Genomic DNA, 18,634 nt, shown 5'->3' with positions numbered 1-18,634 from the left:
TGTCAAAATCTCTAAACTTTTCACCAAACAGAAATGTTGTTTTGCAGCTAGCCCCAGACACGAGCCCTGTGCCCTGCCACGTGGTGCCACTCTCTGTGCCTGGCTCTGCAGAGGCTGTTCTGTAAGAGCTGGGGTCTGCTGGGGGGGGGGTCCTCAGCCATGGCCCCCCACATAGCCAGCTGGGAGCCTGGCAGAACCCCTGGCCTACCGGTGTGTGGGCCACAAAGCCAGGGGGACACTTGAACAGACCCTGAAATCTTTCTGTTGACTTATGATCATTGTTGTTATTTGTTGTTGGCGTTTTTAATTATTTTTTTTCTGGAGTCTGGACCTTGGTTCTGTCTTGACCAAGAAATGTGGATCTTGACCAAAAAGGAACGACCCTCCTCGCTGTGAGGGGCCGGGAGTGGGCAGCTCTCTAGGAGTGAGACATTCCGGGGTCACAGGAGCCCCCCCCCCGGAGCACCTCGGCCCCCCCAGGCCCGAACCCCCAGAGCGCCTCGCCCCCCCCCCCGGCCCGAACCCCGAGAGCGGTCCCCCCCCCGAGCGCTGGAGGCAGCCCCGCCCCGCCCCGCCCCGTCGGGCTGGCTCCGCCTCCTGCGCGGGTTCCCGGCCGGGCTCTTAAGGAGCCGCGGCCGGCGCGAGCCGCCTGGGAGCGGATCCGGCGGCGGAGAGCGCGGGCCACGCTGTGTGCACAGGTAGGGCCGCGGGGCCGGTCCCCACGTGGCGGGCTCGGGGTTGGACGGGCTGGAGATGGGGGGTCACGGGGAGGCGGCAGGACGGGGGTTATAAGTAATGGGGGGGGGGTTACAGGGGTTGGGGACAGGATGGGATGGGAGGTGCGGGAGGGGGACAGGATGGATGGGGGGTCCGGGAGGGGGACAGGATGGATGGGGGGGTCTGGGAGGGGGGCAGGGTGGGATGAGGGGGGGTTACAGGGGTTGGGGGGGCAAGGTGGGGTCCGGGAGGGGGACAGGATGGGATGAGGGGGGGTTACAGGGGTTGGGGACAGGATGGGATGGGGGGTCCGGGAGGGGGACAGGATGGGATGGGGGGGGTTACAGGGGTTGGGGGTAGACTTGGATGAGGGGGGTTACAGGGACGGGAGGGGAGCCTGATGTGGGGGTGGGTCACAGGAGACTTACAGGGGCTGGGTGTGGGGAGGCCTATGGAAGCCTGAGGTGGTGGTGATGGGGGTCAGTGGGTTTCTGGCTAGGTAAGAGCTCACTGGTGGGGCATTTATGCTTAGGCTGGCTGATGGCCCCTATCACGGATGCTTGCTCTCTGGGGCACATGGCCTTTCCTCTCTAGGGCCTCAGTTTGCTCTAGTCCCAGGTCAGGGGGCACTAAGGAGCTCACAGGGCTTGTGGAGCCTTTAGCTGCTAAGGCATCAGTTGGAATGGGATTTGGCTGGTTTGGGAGTGGGTTAATAGGGGGCCTTTTGCTGGGGGGACTGGCTGTGGGAAGGTTGCACTGATGCTTCCCATGCTGTACCTTTGCTACATATGGGCAGAAACGGAGGATTTCTGTTTCAGGTCTGCCTCATTTCCTCCCCCATTTGGGGATACTACTTAAATTATTAATGGAGATATCCTATCTCCTAGAACTGGAAGGGACCTTGAAAGGTCATTGAGTCCAGCCCCCTGTCTTCACTAGCAGGACCAAGTACTGATTTTGCCCCAGATCCCTAAGTGGCCCCCTTAAAGATTGAACTCAGAACCCTGGGTTCAGCAGGCCAATGCTCAAACCACTGAGCTATCCCTCCCCCTGTGGCCTATATCACAGAGGTACTAAGGCTTAATTTTCATAAAATCCTTCCAAATCCTCTGGAAAATACTACAGAAGTCAAATGACTTGTCACTTAAAAAATGGGACGCTTGTTCTTTAGGTGCTAGCTTACTCCCGGAGGCCTGAACTCATAATTCCATCTAATAAGGATATTAATTTTTTAAAGGGGAAGAGATACATGAAAAAATGATACATCTGTGGAATCGTGTCTCCCTATGATAGAGCAGTGGATGTTTCGGCTCTTGATTTGTCTGCTGTACCCAACTTGCTAATCCTGTTTCTCTCTTAAATTCATTTTTAAATCTGCTGGATATTTTGGAGGCTCAGCGCACTTACATCCTGAGGCATTTAGTGTGTTATGTTTTGCTTGTCCCTGATTTCTTCCCTTCTTTCATACTAAGAAAATCTTTGAAACTTTTAAAAATACAAGCTTTCCTACCTTAATTTTTTTCTGCCACCCTAATTTAGGCCTAAATTTAGGTTGATATAGGTACAATGCTCAAGGGTGTGCAAAATTCACACCGCTGATTCTGTAGCTATGCAGACCTAACCACTGGTGTAGACGCACCTACATCAATGGAAGTATGCATCCACCAACCTAGTTACTGTTTTGGGGACTGGAAGGGAGAAGCCCTTATTATTATACAAATATCTGCAACAACAACAAAGGGGGATAGCTGGCTGGCCACTTCCTGTGAGCAGAATGATGTGTGTGTGGGTCACCCTGTGTGGTAGTCCTGGTACAGCCTTGGAGTCTATGGTGTGAAGGATTTCAATGCTAAAACTTGCCTCACTCTACTACTGATTAAGCTTGTGGTCCTAGCACAATGAGACTGGTTAAATTCATGATTTTTAGTGGTGGATGTTGGTACATATCATTGTGGGGTCTCTGCTTGTTTCTCTCTGTACTTCCCCTGTCACTCCTGCTGATGAGGTGCAGGAATGGTGCCATGTTTCAAGGCTGTCACTGTAGTAGTAAGGATGGGTGGACAAGTGAGGGGACTGCTTGAATTTATATACTAGAGGGTTCTTAGGAAATGAAGGGAGCGAATGAAACATTTCTAAGAATTCATTTAGAGGAAGTTAAAGGTGCTCTTGAACTTCTGCAGTTTTTGTCAGTTATACCCTGAAATGCAGAGTGCATCCTGCTTCTTGATCTCTTGCATTTAACCATGTGCTTGTATCTGCTCTATTAATATAATACTGCAATATAAGGCAATTACTGTTTGTTGTCTAGATGGCACAAGACCTTGCTCTGGAAGGGCACTTCAGCTGTTCATGTTCTTGTCAATCTGTGAGTTGTTGGGAGCAATGCTTGACACTTGTTGTCTCATGACTGATGCAATCCAGGGAACAGCACTGCAGTCATAAGTAGTAAAATGTGACATACTTTGCTTAGTGGCCAATGCTGTGTGCCTATTTGTAGGGGGAGTACAGGGACTTAACTCCAGCTAGGAGTGGGTCTGCACAGTACAGTATATGCAAACTTCATCTCTGCTCTTCAGGTGTCGTTCATTCTTGTGCTTCTAGGTCATTTGTACCCAAAATAACATTGCCAATAGTCTCCTTGATTCCCTGTACCAAAAGAAGGAAAATATTGCTGGTTTACCTTTTCTGGGGTTGAGATTTATAATACAAAATTTCAGGCTTTAGAAGATGGAATTGCCTTGCTAGCTTAATTTAAACAATCTTACTGAAACTAACATATCACAGCAGCTCTTCTGCTTATGTTGGTCTCTGGTCTGAGAACTCAACCCCTCCAAATAAAATTCCAACTGAAACCTAAACTGACCAGGCTTGTCAAGTGCGAGGCCTTTTAAGTGAGTTGTATCTTAATATCTTGTATACAGAATGAATGGAGCCCTTTTAGTCTACTTGCTGTCACACCAACAAAAAAAGTCACTGGTGATTGTCCTAACAAATTGCACTCTGTACCTCATTATGTACTGACATGACCTGTGGAGTAGAGTAGAACTTTCTGTTATTACTGTACAGACATAGCATTTAACTGGTTCTTTGGACTCTCACATGCTCCCTGTGCTAAAATGTATGGCCTGATTTATTTATTTAAATAGTTGCAGAGCTTCAGGATTTTGCTGAATGGCAGGTGCTCAGTAGTCCTGAAATCAGACCATTGTAGCCTAAATAAACAGTTTGAACCAGATCAGTACTCACTAAGCAGATCTCAGTGTTTGTTTTTAACACAACAGGATGTCTGATGTGCATGTGCTATTGCATAGGCTGATTGGTAAGATTTTTTTTTATCCAAGAGAATGTAGGCCTTCATTTTCTAAGTATCCAGTCTGTCTTAAGTTTCTACATATAGTAAAAGTAAAGAAAGTGGCTTAAAGCAGGGCTAGTCAACAGGTGGACTGCAGGCCAAATCTGGACCGCCAGATGCTTTTGAATGGACCCTGAAATCTTTTTATTTACTTATTATTATTGTGTTTTTTTTTCCTCTGGAATCTAGATCTTGACTATACTTTGACCAAAAAATTTGGACCTTGACAAAAAATAATTGACAAACCATGCTTAAAGTGACTTAACGCAAGTTTAAAAACTTCATACTTCTGTCGGTTACACTGTAAGAATTAGTCCACTTTTTTTGGTACACTTTTAGCTTGGTAACAAAGTACTGGTACTTCAGAGTAATCTGTTTTTTTATGACTGACAAATTTCAAGTGTTAGCTAAATGGACAAGACTGAATTGTAAAGATCAAGTCAGAGTTAACTGAATTGTCCTATAAAAATATTGAACTTCACCATTCTGACCTAATTGCACTTGGGTTTTTTCTTTTAATGCCCTTGTGCCATTTTACAGCCTTGACACTGAAATTGCTAAAAAGAGGAGACTACAAAGAGTGGAGACCTATCTGTTTGGTTGTTGACTAGTGTATGAACTGGCTGGCTTATTTCCAGTGGATCTACAATAACTCAAATAACTCCTAAGCCATATAAGGCCTGCATTTTTAACAATCAGAGTAATTAACCAGCTGAACAGCTTACCAACGGATTTGCTGGTTTCTCCATCACTTGCAGTCTTTAAAACAAGATTGGATGGCTCTCTGACAGACAGGCTCTAGTTCAGCCACACATTATTGGACTTGATATAAGGATTATTGGGTGGAATTCTGTGGCCTGTGTTCTGCTCCTCTGGTCTGACCTCCTGCACAATGATTCTCTTCTGGCCTTAATCTGCTGTAGATGGCAAACAGTTCATAAACTTGGAATAATGTAGATGAGGAACCAGATCTAGGACCCAAGTCTGAAGTGTAACTCTTTGTAAACTGTACAAGTTAACTTTAGCTGTCCCATTTCGCAATTCATCTGTCTCCTACGACACACTTGCCGCTGCTGTATTTTTATTTGTATTGCAGTAGTGCTTACGTGTTGCAGTCATGGACCAGGACCCCATTGTGCTAGGCACTGTACAAACACAACAAAGGCTGTCCCTGCCCCAGAGAGTTTACAATCTCGGTACAAGACAAGAGATAGCAGGTGTATGCAGACAGGGAAGCCAAGGAACTGCTATTTCTCATTGCTGTATTAAATCCGTGTAGAGATGGTGTTTATGCAGCTTGTCCTTCCCTAGAGGCAGCAAATCTGCTGGATGACCCCATTCAAGGGTGGAGCTGTTCCACTGAGGTCCAATTGCTGTTTAAATGTTTCTACCATCCTTCTATGCCTTCTCAGATTTGGTGTGGCTGTTCATCTCCAGAAGCCAGTTCTAGCTGATAACCCTGAACACTACTTCAGCTATTTTCATCATCATTTTTTGTGGTTTTTTTTATTTTTGATGAAGAGATGCCTGGACTCTCATGAAAGTAAAACATGAATTTTACTTTCATTGCTGCCTCTATGTACCTGAACATGTCTTATATAAGTGTAAGAGTTGCCTGCTCAGGCTAAATTACACCTTTTATAAACCAACGAATAAGGCAGTTCAAAGCAGATTGTCTGTATTTTGTACCTTGTTATTGCAAGACACACGGTATGTGAGGCTACCTACTGTCTGGACATAGTATGAAGTGGGAAGATGGATGGAAGATATGCCAGTGCCTGTTTTGGTTCTGAATGCATGGTACTTGTGATGGGGTGTCTGTAAGTTAGATCTCTGACAGCATAAAAGAGAAGAATTCAATTTTGCTCTGTCTCATGCTTGAAAACTAAATAACTGGATACTGACTTAAAAATTAAATCTACAGACCAGTTGCATTGGGCAACTGCATTATATGCTCCCCTATGCTGCCCTGGACATGACCTCGACCTGTCCTGGTCCCTTAGGTACTGGACTGAGAGCATCTAAACTTGTTTCGCTTAGGCCTAGTGGATTCCTGACCCTGGTGGTGAAAGAAGCTTGCTTGCTTATGTCCCATGTTCTGAACTTTGATCTTAAATTTGTGCTGGCTTTTCTGGCAGCTAAAGTGGAAAATACCCAGAAACATGTGCAGGACTAAAAACTTGCACAACTTAATGCCACATACTCTTATGTGTATTTTTGAAAAGCTGCACGTGGGCTAAGGAGAGATTCCACTGCAAGTTGAATCTAATTAAACATTGTGGCACTAGTTTTATTGTTGCACTTGCAGCTTTTATGACTTTTTTCCCCCTCCTCCCCCCATGAAACCAGCTTATATTGAGTAGTTTTACAAGAAAATGTGGGTCTCTTCCCATCATTGTCAGTATGACTCATTTATGAGAGGTACCATTTAGAAGCTGGCAGAGTACAATTATGTAATTTTCAGAGATGTTGCGTGCACAGTTATATTTAACACTTGGAGCTGCTTCTGATCAAACGTTGTCACATAAGTGACTTTAAAACACTCCCTGATGGTCTAAAGCCTCGTCTATGCTACAAGGTTGGGTGAACGGCAAGTCAGCTGGGGTCAACCTATTTGTGCATGTGTCTGCACTAAAATTTGTCTCCCCTTTACAGCAACCCAGTAAAACCATCTCCCTGAGTGGCATGGAGCCACCTACTGAGCTCGAAATGGTGTGAGTGTCGATACTAACAATTTTCCAGCAGCTGCCCCACAATGCCCATTCTCTTACAGTGACCACACTGGTCACTATTGTGAACTCCACTGCCCAGGGGATAGAGTCTGGAAGCCACCTCCATCCCCTTAAAATAGCCCGTGTATTTTTGAAATGCCTTTTCCTGGCTGCCCAGCTCGGCAAGCACACCCAGCAGTACTCCCTTGTTGTGTGCAGCTGCCCAACTGACCATGCTGTCTCCGTGCACTAGACTGCTCCTGTTTGGAGTAGGAAGGAGGTACTAGATCTCCTCCCCACAGGCCCAGAAGAGGCTGACAAGCACAGCTATGGACCAGCCATAGAAATGTGGATATCTGATATCAGGCCCAGTGCAGCGTGAAAGTGAAGGAACTGCACTAGTGGGTTGTAGCCCACAAAAGCTTATGCTCTAATAAATTTGTTAGTCTCTAAGGTGCCACAAGTACTCCTGTTCTTTTTAGGCATACTATGAGGCCAGGAGCAAAACAATCTGCTTTTGATTATTTCTGCCCTGCAGAGGTCTGGCTTCATGCTTGTTAAATACAGTAATTAAACTGAAGGCCTCATATAGTTACTTTAGCAAGCTCTGCAGTGTGGACTGGACTCTATTTCCCCTAGTAGTGAGATATATATATTTTTTAGTGGTGTGTGTTTAAATTTTGAAGATATTTAATACCTTTTGTTGTGTGATTTGATTCCTGTTACTGGCTTGGACAGACTTTAAAGATCATTTAATAGGAAACTTTTATCTCTGTGCAGTTTAACCTTCTAGGGTCTGATGTGAAGTCTCTGCTATTAGCCCCTCACTTTTTTTCTCTGCTACTTCACCTGCAATGTCATCTACAACCCCTAAACTTTCTATTCAGTGAGCCTGGGTAACCTCAGAGTATGGTCTAAGCCAAGGATCCACTCTAGTCCCCACTTAGTTAGAAGGCAAATTGGCTGTAGGTGGTGTCAGGAAAATGCTTGTTAACAGGAAGCCTTTTGGCCAAGGAAGTGTTTCCTCTCCAAATCTTCTGGTGCTCTTAAAATTCTGTTGCAAACCTGCTCTTTTAACACTCCTCGTCGGAAGGTGAAATATTCAAGAACTAGGGAGCTAGAGCAAAAGGTATCGACTCTTCACCTGTCTGGAATGAGGGATTGGCAGTTATGGTTCATGTTGATAGTGTTGGTTGTATTTGCTGGGTCACCAAACACTTGACACACAAAGGGTGCTCATTGGCCATGTCATAGAATCATAGGTTTAGAAGGACCACAAGGGTAATCCAGTCTAACCCACTCCCCTTTTTTCCCCTTCTCCCTACCAGGAGGAGCTGAGTCCGTCTCCCTGGTCTATGAGAATCTTCTGAATCCGCATCACAAGGTGTGTGAGCCAAGGAGTGTTTCCACAGGCAGCAGATGTTCAAATATAAAAAAGGCTCATGTTTTTTGATACCATCCATTCCCCTGTTCCGTCTTTGAGTCACTCCCTGTGCCTCTTAGTCCCATCACAGATGGGACTGTATGGCATTCATCTCTCTGACCACATGGAGTCTGAGCCCCAGAGATTCACTCTCCTCTCACTAGGGCCTGGGGTAGAGTCTGCTCCCACGTTTGACTCATGAGTTCTAGCATTTTTCCCTAGGACGTCCTCAAGAATTTTATTCCAAGCTTTAAACAACATCCTGCCCTCAACTGTGATTGGAGAGATTTTGCTATAGCCAATACCCATAGGCTGTTTTAGTAAGAGGTGGTATAAAGTAGGCAACAGATCAGTAAGGGAATCTGTGCCAATCTAACAGCTGGCACTGCATAAGGATGTGAGGGTGAGTGGGCAGCGCCAGTACTTTGATTTATATAGTTTCGCTCTGATAAGAGTATCACAGTTTCTGGAGGCTGCTTTTTTGGACTGCAGATAAGAACAGCTGCTATCTGGTCTGCTCTAGGAGTATTGGGTGCTGCCTTTGGGCATTTATCAGTCTATCACCCTGTGGTTTGCGGATTGGAGTGCGTCTCAAGAGATGCTCTCCATTCTTAATGCAACTGCCGGCCTGGCTGGGGGTGAGGGGGTGTGTGTGTCATGGTACTGCCATTTACTTGTGGGACAAACTAAACTGTTGATAGCCTGAAACAATGAGCGTTGTCTGCAGCTCTTTCTGTGGGTTGATGTCCTTAAGTTTCCTGAACGCCTGCTGCTGACCTTATCTCACCCCTTGCACAAATACTGTGGCCGGGTAGGTCCTCAATTGCCCATTGTGTAGTGCAGAGCCCTCGTGAGTCACACATCCCACGTGCAGCTGGGTTAAACCCCCAGCTAGGGGTACGGAGTGGACTTTTGTCCCCCAACCTAATTCTCTAAATCAGCTTAAAACCAGCAAAATTGGTGTTTTATTAGCTTGCAGTGAGCCCTAATTCAGCTCCTTCCTGCCCAGGCAAAGGCTGTTGCGTTTGAAGCGATAAACCGCTCCCAACTGGAGGAAAGGCCTGTGACTCGCTCAGGAGCACACCCTCTTGTTGCAAAACAGTAAGGAAATGCTCTTTCTTAAGGTTCTTCCAGACTAAGCTAATGGCTGGGGGCTGAATTTGCACTGTGAAACATTACCCCTTGCTCTGTGACGTTGCTGGATGATAGGCAGCTATGTAAACTGACCTTGTGATGCAGAAGTGATGTGGGGGCAAGTGCTTTGCATTCCGCTAGAATTGGGGTGATGATGTATAACGGGTACATTGATTAGAAAATCCGGTATTTAACAAGTTACCACAGAGTAGCACTTCCTATAGCTCACTTATTTCTTGTCTGATCTCAGATGTCACTGTTTTGTAACTGCTAATAGCAACCATTACACAATCAGACTTCCCTGAGCAGACTCCGGATAGTAACTCTATTATATTTCACAGCAGTAAGACTTGGCTTTGGTTGTTTAGTAGGCCTCTGTTTTCATTCTCATAGGAGATTCGCTATCCCTGGGAATGAGTTTGGGTTGCTTTGCCAGGAATGCATCTGATTGGTTTCTAGCATGTGGTCTGTAAATTAAGATGAGAGGGAGCATTCTGACGCTTGTAGTCTCTCTAGGCTACAAGATGAGGGTGATTGTTACTGGTTCCTTTTATTCAATATGGGGGATGTGCTATGGGTGCAGGGTTTTTCTTGTGGGGGAAAGGGCAGGCTTGGGAGGAGCTGGCATGGTAGAGACTAGCTGTTTATGGATACAGGGAGGGAAGCTATCAGATGGGACAGACTCAACCTCTCCTGCCCTCTCACTGGGGGAGGGCAGCAGAGGGTGTGTGGTGGGGAGGGAGCCTGGGCTGGATCTGGCGGAGGCTGGGTGCACTTAGCTCAAGTTGACATTCTGTGAGAGAAACTGAAGTGTGATTGAAAAGGAAGGGTAAGGTTTTCAGAAGTGCCCACGTTTCTAATTTGGATGCGTTAGAGATGCCTGCTGGCTCCTTTGGAAGAACAGGAGTGCTTTTAAAATGCTGCACGAGGAGCAGGAAAGCAGCAGAAGATTAAACCAGTTGCATTTTCCATGTGCTCCTCTTCCAAAAGACAACTCTTCCTGTCCAGCTGCTGGTGCTGTTCTTAAGGAGCAATTAACGCTACACTTTGCTTCTTAGTACAGGGGGCAAGGCTCTGAATGGAAAGCAGAGCTAGGCTTGCTGAGATGGCCATGCCTCTGCTAATGCCCATATTTACTGGTGTTATGTACAGATAACACCTATCTCCGAAGTGCTAGATGCCATGTGGCTATTGCACAGATTAAGTTAAACTGGAGGCAGCAGAAGCAAAATATTTCCCAAATGCATGAGGACCTAATCGGTGGGGAGATAGACAAACCTAAATAAAGTCTGATAAAAGCTGCTTACTCAGGAATTTATTTTAGAACGCTGACCGTGGCCTCGGTAACAGGTCAATGGCACGCCAGATCTTACGGCCCCGGGGAAAAAAACACCACGTTTGGCTTTAGTAGGAATAGTAGGTAATCCTTGTTCCAGTGGCTGTGGCTTTTTTCTAGTTTCCTCTGAAGTGTAGACGGTGAGAATTGGGTTATACTTTGCAGTTAGTTTCCCCTTGGCTCCTGTGTAGCACTTTCTAAAACAGCAACAGGAATAATTCCTGACTGCCAGCCCTCTCCGACAGTTTGGGCCAGTCGCTTCACCTCTCTATCCCTTCCCTGTCTTGAGCTAGCCTGTGGGTTTAGATTATAATCACTTCGGGGCAGGGCCTGTCTCTGTCTATGTGTTTAGACAGCACCCAGCACACTGAGGCCTTTCTGTTGGCTGGGACCTTCTTGTGCTACTGTACTACCAAAAAAAGGTAAAAAGTAAAACACTTGTGTCCAAACACTGTAAAGCATGTGAAATGGATGTGAATCTCTACCAGGGAATTCTGGGGAGGGAAATTCCCATTGATGAGAGCTTTAGTGGAGAAAAAGGCCTGGCAGCTTCTAGCAAGGTGCTACTTGGTGTGTTTAAGCCTTGCACCAAGCAGTCTTGGTCTCTGTTTCTGAAATAGGGCTGAATGTGGTTTGTCTGAATTTGAAGCAGATTGGTGCTCAGAACCAGTTCAACTGCATACTTATTGTTAGTGACAGGTCACGGGTTAGTCAGACAGCTCAGAGCAGGATAGGGAGGCAAGGTAGTAAAAATCCCTGTCTTGTCTACACTAGAGCTTGTGATGAACTCTGGGAACAAAGTTTGGGGTCCTGCCCTCTTGAGGCTTTGTCTTGTTTGCAAGTCAGAATGATGGAAGTCTTTCTTTTTTCAGCCTTCATGGATGAACTCTGAAAATTGCTCAGGGTAACATCCTCTATGGCAGAGGTGGGCGAACTACGGCCCGCGGGACACATCTGGCCTGCAGGACCGTCCTGCCCGGCCCCTGAGCTCCCAGCCGGGGAGGCTAGCCCCTCCCCTGCAGCTATGCCACCGCATGGGCAGTGCTCTGGGCGGCGGGGTTGCGCGCTCCTGCATGGCAGCGTGTCTGGCTCTGGCCAGGCGGCGCGGTTGCCAGACATGCTGCTGTGCGCAGCATGGTAAGGGGGTTGGGGCCGGGTGGTTGGATAAGGGGCGGAGGGCGGTCAGGGGATGGGGAAGGAGGGGGTTGGATAAACGTGGGAGTCCTGGGGGGCCTGTTGGGGGCAGGATTGGGGAACAAGGGGGGTTGGATAGGTGTGGGGTCCCAGGGTGGGGCCTATCAGGGGGCAAGGGTGTGGATAAGGGTCAGGGGGCAGTCACAGGGTGGGGAATAGGGTGGTTGGATAGGGGGTGGGGTCCTGGGGGCGGTTAGGGGTGGGGGGTCTTGGGAGGGGGCAGGGGTGTTGATAGGGGTCAGGGGACAGGGAGCAGGGGGGGTTGGATGGGTGGGGAGTTCTGAGGGGAGCAGGTGGCTGGAAGTGGGAGGGGGCGCGGGGCCAGGCTGTTTGGGGAGGCACAGCCTTCCCTACCCAATCCTCCATCCAGTTTTGCAACCCCAATGTGGCCCTTGGGCCAAAAAGTTTGCCCACTCCTGCTCTATGGTGATGGCTTCTAACAGTTCAGCAGATGGGGAAGATGAGAGATGCATGCTTGCAGGATTATAATCTTATACAGAAAATTAACAACAACAAACACCCACCCTGAGCACTCCCTCCTGGTCCTAGCTGTGAGAAGGCTACTACTGTGACCTTCATAAAGGGGCATTGTAAGGAGATTTTGCGAAGGGCTTGCTGCAGAAATATTTCATTGCATTTTGCAGTGGTTTCTAAATGAGAGCTTCTGTTTTTGGCTGTGGAATTCTGCCAAGCTGGGCGTTTCAGGACACAGTAACTTACTGCGTGGTAGAAATACACATCCTGGATATTCTGCTTTTATACCGCTAAATAAAACAAAAGGGTGGTGACTGTAGCAATCAGAAGGACCTGGTGCTAGCTACATGAGGGGACTAGATTCCTGCTTGTTTCCGGAGTCCGCAGCCCTGCATGCCAAAAAGGAATGGAGTCTAGCTCTTACGCTTTGCTATGGGGAAGGTGGAGTGCCTGAGGCTAGTCATTCCTGGGCTTTGTAAAGAGTTTATAACATAGAAGATGCGACACTTGCAGTCCTTGCTTGGTCTCCTCAGCCGTAATTACTTCAAATGTGGCTACTTTAATGCCTAAATAGGGCAAACTGTAGCTGACTGCTTTGCAGCTGCGAATTAGAGTTCTAAACACGTCTGACACGTAGCAGCTCTTCTGAAACAGAACTGGAAGTGTCATAACTATTACTCGGGTTTTTGGGAAATGTTTCACGTTGAATCGACTCCTATTTTTAGGTGTTTTTTTTCCCTTTGGTTTAAATTTCTTCCATATGAGGGTAGGAAAGAAATAGGAAAGATAAAACCTGAGAGAAACCTTTAAAACTGGTCTTCTCAGGGGCTTTTAATGCTTGAGGGAAAATGTTGTAGCATGCAGAATTGGTAATATTAATCAGCCCTACTGGTCTTGTCTGGCCCTATTCTCTACGAATTTTGCTTGGTGATTTCAGATCTAGTGAAACTCCTACTTCAATCTAGTGTTAGCAGTGAATTGCAATTTGTAATTCTCTCTTTGCTTAGATTTAAATTGGGGGGAGTGGGGGAGAAATAGCCTACTGAGAACATCTGTTGCTCATCAAATGTTGCAACCTTAGTCTGTGCTGTGAAGGGGAGAGGGTTTCTGGGAAAAGGCAAACAAATGAATCCAAGTCTGAGTAAAATCAGTCAGCTTAGTAATTTTCCGGAGTGGGTGAAAGATTGATTTCTCAGTAGCCTCATCCTCAAATGCTGCACTGGACTAGTCAGTCTTGGTAGAACAGCAGCTGAAAGGGAAGTTCAGTGAACCTTATGAACGCTCAGTATGACTCTAAAAATAAGAACAGGAGTACTTGTGGCACCTTAGAGACTAACACATTTATTTATTTGTTCGTCTCTAAGGTGCCACAAGTACTCCTGTTCTTTTTGCGAATACAGACTAACACGGCTGCAACTCTGAAAGCTAAAAATAAGAGAGAGTTGGAAACTAGTGCATGCAATCTCTGCTGGAAAGTGACGTTGTTTAAAAAAAAAATCATAAATTTGTTTAGATGCTATTGAAAGTTAAATTGTACAGAAAAAGCTAACAATCCTTCTGGACTGTCTGCTTTTGGTATTGAGAGTGAAAATGGCCCAAAATGTTGTGATTTTTATGTGGTTGGGGCATTTGTTGTTTACCCTGCACAGGGCCTTCTCTAACCCTCTTTAATCTCAGCTCTGGTTGTAAGCATATCTTGTCAGCCATGTGAGTGTTCAGTCTGAATAGCACTTGTCTGTTGCTAGCCAGGTGTAGCATCTTATTTTGCTGGGCTGCGAATCTGTAAATCCTGAGCTCTTTCCTGAATGCCTGTGTGCTTTAATCTGCATTAAAGCTCCAATTTATGTGACTTTCCCTCTGTATTGAGTGAGCTCAGTGGACGCTGCAGTCACCTGACATACAATGAGAAGAAACACTCCTTTTGGGCTTGGGAGCATAGTTCAACTAATGGGGTTTATTTAGGGGGAATACCTTGTAAATGATTCTTTTGTCAGAGCTACAATGTGACTTGGTTCTGCTCGTGATGGTCATGTGGTGTTGGCCAAAAAGCTGTCTAAATATGCTTCTAGCAAAAAAAGAAATGAGTGGTGGCTCTGTCAAACAGACTAAACCAGTCTTAAAGGTTTAATTAAAACAGTCTCCAATGCTTCGTTTCCTCTTGCTGCTGTATGTTGGTTCAAGGCACAAATGCCTGAAAATGAATTAGTATTAGGTGACTTCTGAAAACCTCACCTCCAGTTTTGATCCAGATTACGCTTCCATGAGATCACCATTCATGGTACTTGGCGTGATAAGCAGAAGTTTTCTTGATCTTCAGGAGTCCTGGCTAGTGTCCCCAAGGTACCTCTCAGCTGGAGTGAGTAGACCCAAGGTCCCTTGTAATCTGCAGGTGGATGGAACTAAATTCTGCAGCTGGGTTTCTGATGCTTCAGGCTGCAAATTCTGCAGCAGCTTCATTTAGATTAAATAAAGGTTTTTTAATTGATGTATGAAAATGAACAATATGTTCTGTATAGTGGTCTCTTCTATCTTTAGGTGAAATTTAGTCTATATGGCATTGTCCCTGCACTTTCAGTTCTTGATATGACACATATTGATGTTGTTGTAGGAGCTGCCGGAGGTTTTGGCCACTAGGGGAAAGGAAGTTGAGACTTTTGGCACTCTGACGGGTATCAAGGCAGTCTAGGACAGTGGAATAAGCACACTAGCTGGATGCTCATACTAACGGAGGGCAGGCCTAGACTATGGGGGAAAGTCAATCTAAGCTACACAATTTGAGTTACATTAGTAGCGCAACTCAAGTCGATGTAGCTTAGATCTATTTACCGCGGGGTCCACATTATGCTATGTCAACGGGAGACGCTTTCCCGTCGATTCCCCTTATTCTTCTCATTCCGGTGGAATACCGGAGTAGACAGGAGAGCGATCTGCGTTCGATTTAGCAGGTCTTCACTAGACCCACTAAATCGACCCCCAGTGGATTGATCGCCGCAGCCTCGATCCACCCATAAGTGGAGAAAAGCCCATAGTCATATGTGACTTAATCTTCACAGTTACCATTGAATGAATGCATTGCTACAAATAGGGCCGTTTACCCCTCTTGGAGCCATTGTTTCAGGCTGCCCACAGGTTCAGGAAGACAATGCTATGTCTGTTTACATCCAGTCAGCCTTGAAAAAATCTCTCTGTAACCACAGACTAGAAAGTCTTTCCATCTTTTCATTTAACATATAGATTATGGAGCACAACTGCTCAGCAAGGGGTAGATTCTGTGCCAAACTCTGCAGCAGCAGAATACCTGGAACCCTCTCCTCACAAAGTTAATACAAGATGCAGTTTGCCAGAGTAGGATTAATCTCCATATGCTATTCTGCCAGGGCATGCTTATGGGCTCCTGGAAGAACTTCCCAGGCCTGAGATGCCTTCTTTGCAGAGCGTTCAGTTATCACTGATATAGTTGTTCTGTGTTTTGGGTTAGTAATAGCACAGCTGCAGTGACTGTGCTGACACACATGGGCCAACTGACAATTATTATCTGATTTTTAAGGATGCTTCTATTTCCTGCTCAAAGATGCACATGCCTCTGAATTTCCTCCATGGTGACTTTCAAGAGCCTGTCTTCCTGTGGGGTGGAGAGATAAGTGCTCATAAGATTACACTGTAAATCCCTCGCAGGTCCTATGTGCATGTAGGAATGTAGCAAAGCTGTTATTTGAAGGGGCGGGCTGGTTAGTTTGTGGTTCCTGTCTGGGGTGCTCCAATTGTCTTGGTCTGAAGGTATTGGGTGCTGTTCTGAACTGTGAGTATAACTGCAGCTAAGCATGTCAATAGTTTTATGGCATGTACAAAAAAAAAGGCACTGGCAAACGTATAAACAAATAGCATTTACCCTCCGCTCATCTGCGCCTTTCAAGTTCTTCCATCCTCTCCCTGCATTGTCAGCACAAATGTTTAGTTCTCTCTCAAATTGTGCGTGATCTTTGTTTCAGCTGCTTCTTGTGGTGAGAGGCATTCAGTGAAAACAAGGCCATCGTAATATGAAATGGCGATGTCCATCCTGCAGCATGGAGATCTACCTTTCGCATGACATCCTCCCTGCAATCTGTTATTTGTGAGCAGCTATTCCTCCTTTAGCAACACTTGCCATGGCAAAAGACCAAGGGAAAAACTTAAGGGATCTCCAGGCTAGGGACACAGAAATGTCTAAATACTCATTTCCTTTGACTTTCTTGGGCTCATAATGGAAACTATCTTAACCCTACAATGTGTAGCTGTGTTATGGTTCCACAATGAAGTCACAAGTCAGTTCAGTTTGAGATAACAATTAAGGTTGGTATGGGTGTAATTTTACTCAGTATGGCCAACCCTAAGCATTGAAAACCATCACTCTGGCCCCAAAATATCATGAGACTATTTAAAAAAAAAACAAAAAACATTCTAGCCTCTGTATTTGTCTGCTGGTTTCTGAGCCTTTGGCATGAATTTGTTTCATGCATTTGAGCTTTTCTCTGCAACCGGGATGGCTAGAAACGTACTACTTTAAAAATGAAAGTTGATATACTTTCGTAACTACATGATTCTAGGAGCTGGGGCTTTACCAAAACCAACAAATAGCATGAGATTTGTGATTAAAATCCTGAGCACAGAAAGCACCGCTTTCCACCCCAGGGTGTTCACTCCCTCCTGTCCAGTAGAGGGGGTGATGGAGTAGCAGAATTGTATTTAAGGACAGGTTTCTGAGTAGCAGCCGTGGTAGTCTGTATCCGCAAAAAGAACAGGAGTACTTGTGGCACCGTAGAGACTGACAAACCAGAGAAGAGTGATTTGGAAGGATGAACCAAATGCCTAGAAACTGCCAAAGACTAACTAACTGGAAAATCTTGCAGGAAATCTTTGGTTGTTTCAGCCTGTGAAATTAGACTTTAAAGCACCCTGAATTATATGTAATGGGATGGCCTGATAGTGAAGCTGCAACATGAGCTGCATCAAAGCAGACAAGAATTCAAACCCTATGAATTCTGTGGAAAGCATGTAGGCACCTATTGAAACGTTCCATTGTTATCTGTCATTGCTAAGTTTAGCTGCATTTAGTGACCTTCAGAGGTTGCTTCACGCACAAGCAGAACAGAAACATTGACATGGTACCTAGCTCAAGGAGAGATGTTTGTTTCTTCTCTGAGGGGCACATTTCAATAATCTGATATTATATCTCCTGTCTCTACCCACTTCCACCAGTCATCCCTCCCCTTTGATAGTATTAAAATCCGACTCTCTTTGGATATAAGAGGAGAGTCCAGCACTAACTTCTAAAGCAATCTCCTTAGGAAGGGCTTTAGGGGTGGTTGATAAATTGTAGTGTCAGTTGCTTGACTGTACTTTGTGGTGTTATTTTGTTATGAAATATACGCAAGAGACCAAATAACCAATGTCAGTCAGGTTTATTAATATGGTACAGGAAGAAGGTTCTGTATGATACCACTTTCCAAAGAGCATGTCTTGTGCCATGATGTTGTTCACCTTACGCAGAAAGTGTGCTCTCCAAAGTTACATCTCTAAAACCATCCTTGTACACCCTACTTGTTTACCAGTAAAAGGAACTGCATAGGTCATTTGAGACTGGATTGAATTAATCAGTTATCTATCTTGTTCTGTTCTGGTACCATACCCTTTTATCTTTTGTTCTAAACCCATGCATTTCAGGTCATGATGCTCCCTTATTTTTGTTTTGAGCACTTGTCCTGGTACTAAGGGGCATGAAGGCACCTCTTAGATTTGCATGGGTAACTCCTTTCCTGTTGCTATGAAGACATCTGTCAGAAAAACTGTCAGTATCAGATCTACTCAAGTCAAGACTTTAGCTAATGCAAAGTGTTATGAGATACTTAGCATAAGTGTACAGGATTATAACAAAGGTACAGGGCAATGTGGGCTATATAACTGCTATACTAATTCTTCAAATGCTTAGAATGTATATTGCAGGTAGTATTATCGGCATAATATATGTGTACTAGCCAGCATATATTAGTCAACAGTGTGCACTTAACTTCCTATAGAAAACAAAACCAACTTTCCAAATTATTTCACACTCCAGTCACTTTCTCGTTTGCCCTGACCACTACTCTAACACTGTCCTCCTCTGTGGTAAGATCGGCACCTCCCAAGGGCTAGTCTGCATTTCCTGTGCTGCCCTACTTCTGCAGGAATATATTTTCTTTTCCCCCCACTGTGATAGATAGTGAACTTATAATGGCTATGTGAATGTTAAAGCTTAGAAGAGGAAGTGGATACTAGCC

The 18,634-nt window shown here is 45.5% G+C and overlaps 1 protein-coding gene across 4 annotated transcripts in view; it reads left to right on the top strand.

The window, feature by feature from the left end:
* The first annotated feature begins 613 nt into the window (after positions 1-613).
* SLC16A1 (solute carrier family 16 member 1) overlaps positions 614-18,634 on the top strand; it is a 31,677-nt gene continuing 13,656 nt past the window's right edge. The window contains exons 1-2 of one of the 4 annotated variants that reach the window (XM_026661038.2): positions 644-698; positions 8,109-8,164. The gene's annotated coding sequence lies outside the window, so the exon portion shown is untranslated. Of the gene's footprint in view, positions 699-8,108; positions 8,165-9,234; positions 9,305-18,232; positions 18,254-18,634 lie in introns of those variants that run through there. The other 3 variants (XM_026661037.2, XM_024211369.1, XM_024211370.1) reach the window with 3 other exon arrangements.

Source organism: Terrapene carolina, unplaced genomic scaffold, assembly GCF_002925995.2.
Source record: "Terrapene carolina triunguis isolate 2854851 unplaced genomic scaffold, T_m_triunguis-2.0 Scaffold926, whole genome shotgun sequence".
Lineage (NCBI taxonomy): Eukaryota > Metazoa > Chordata > Testudines > Emydidae > Terrapene > Terrapene triunguis.
Note: the sequence above shows the minus strand (reverse complement) of the source record. Positions and strands in the feature narration are given on the sequence as shown.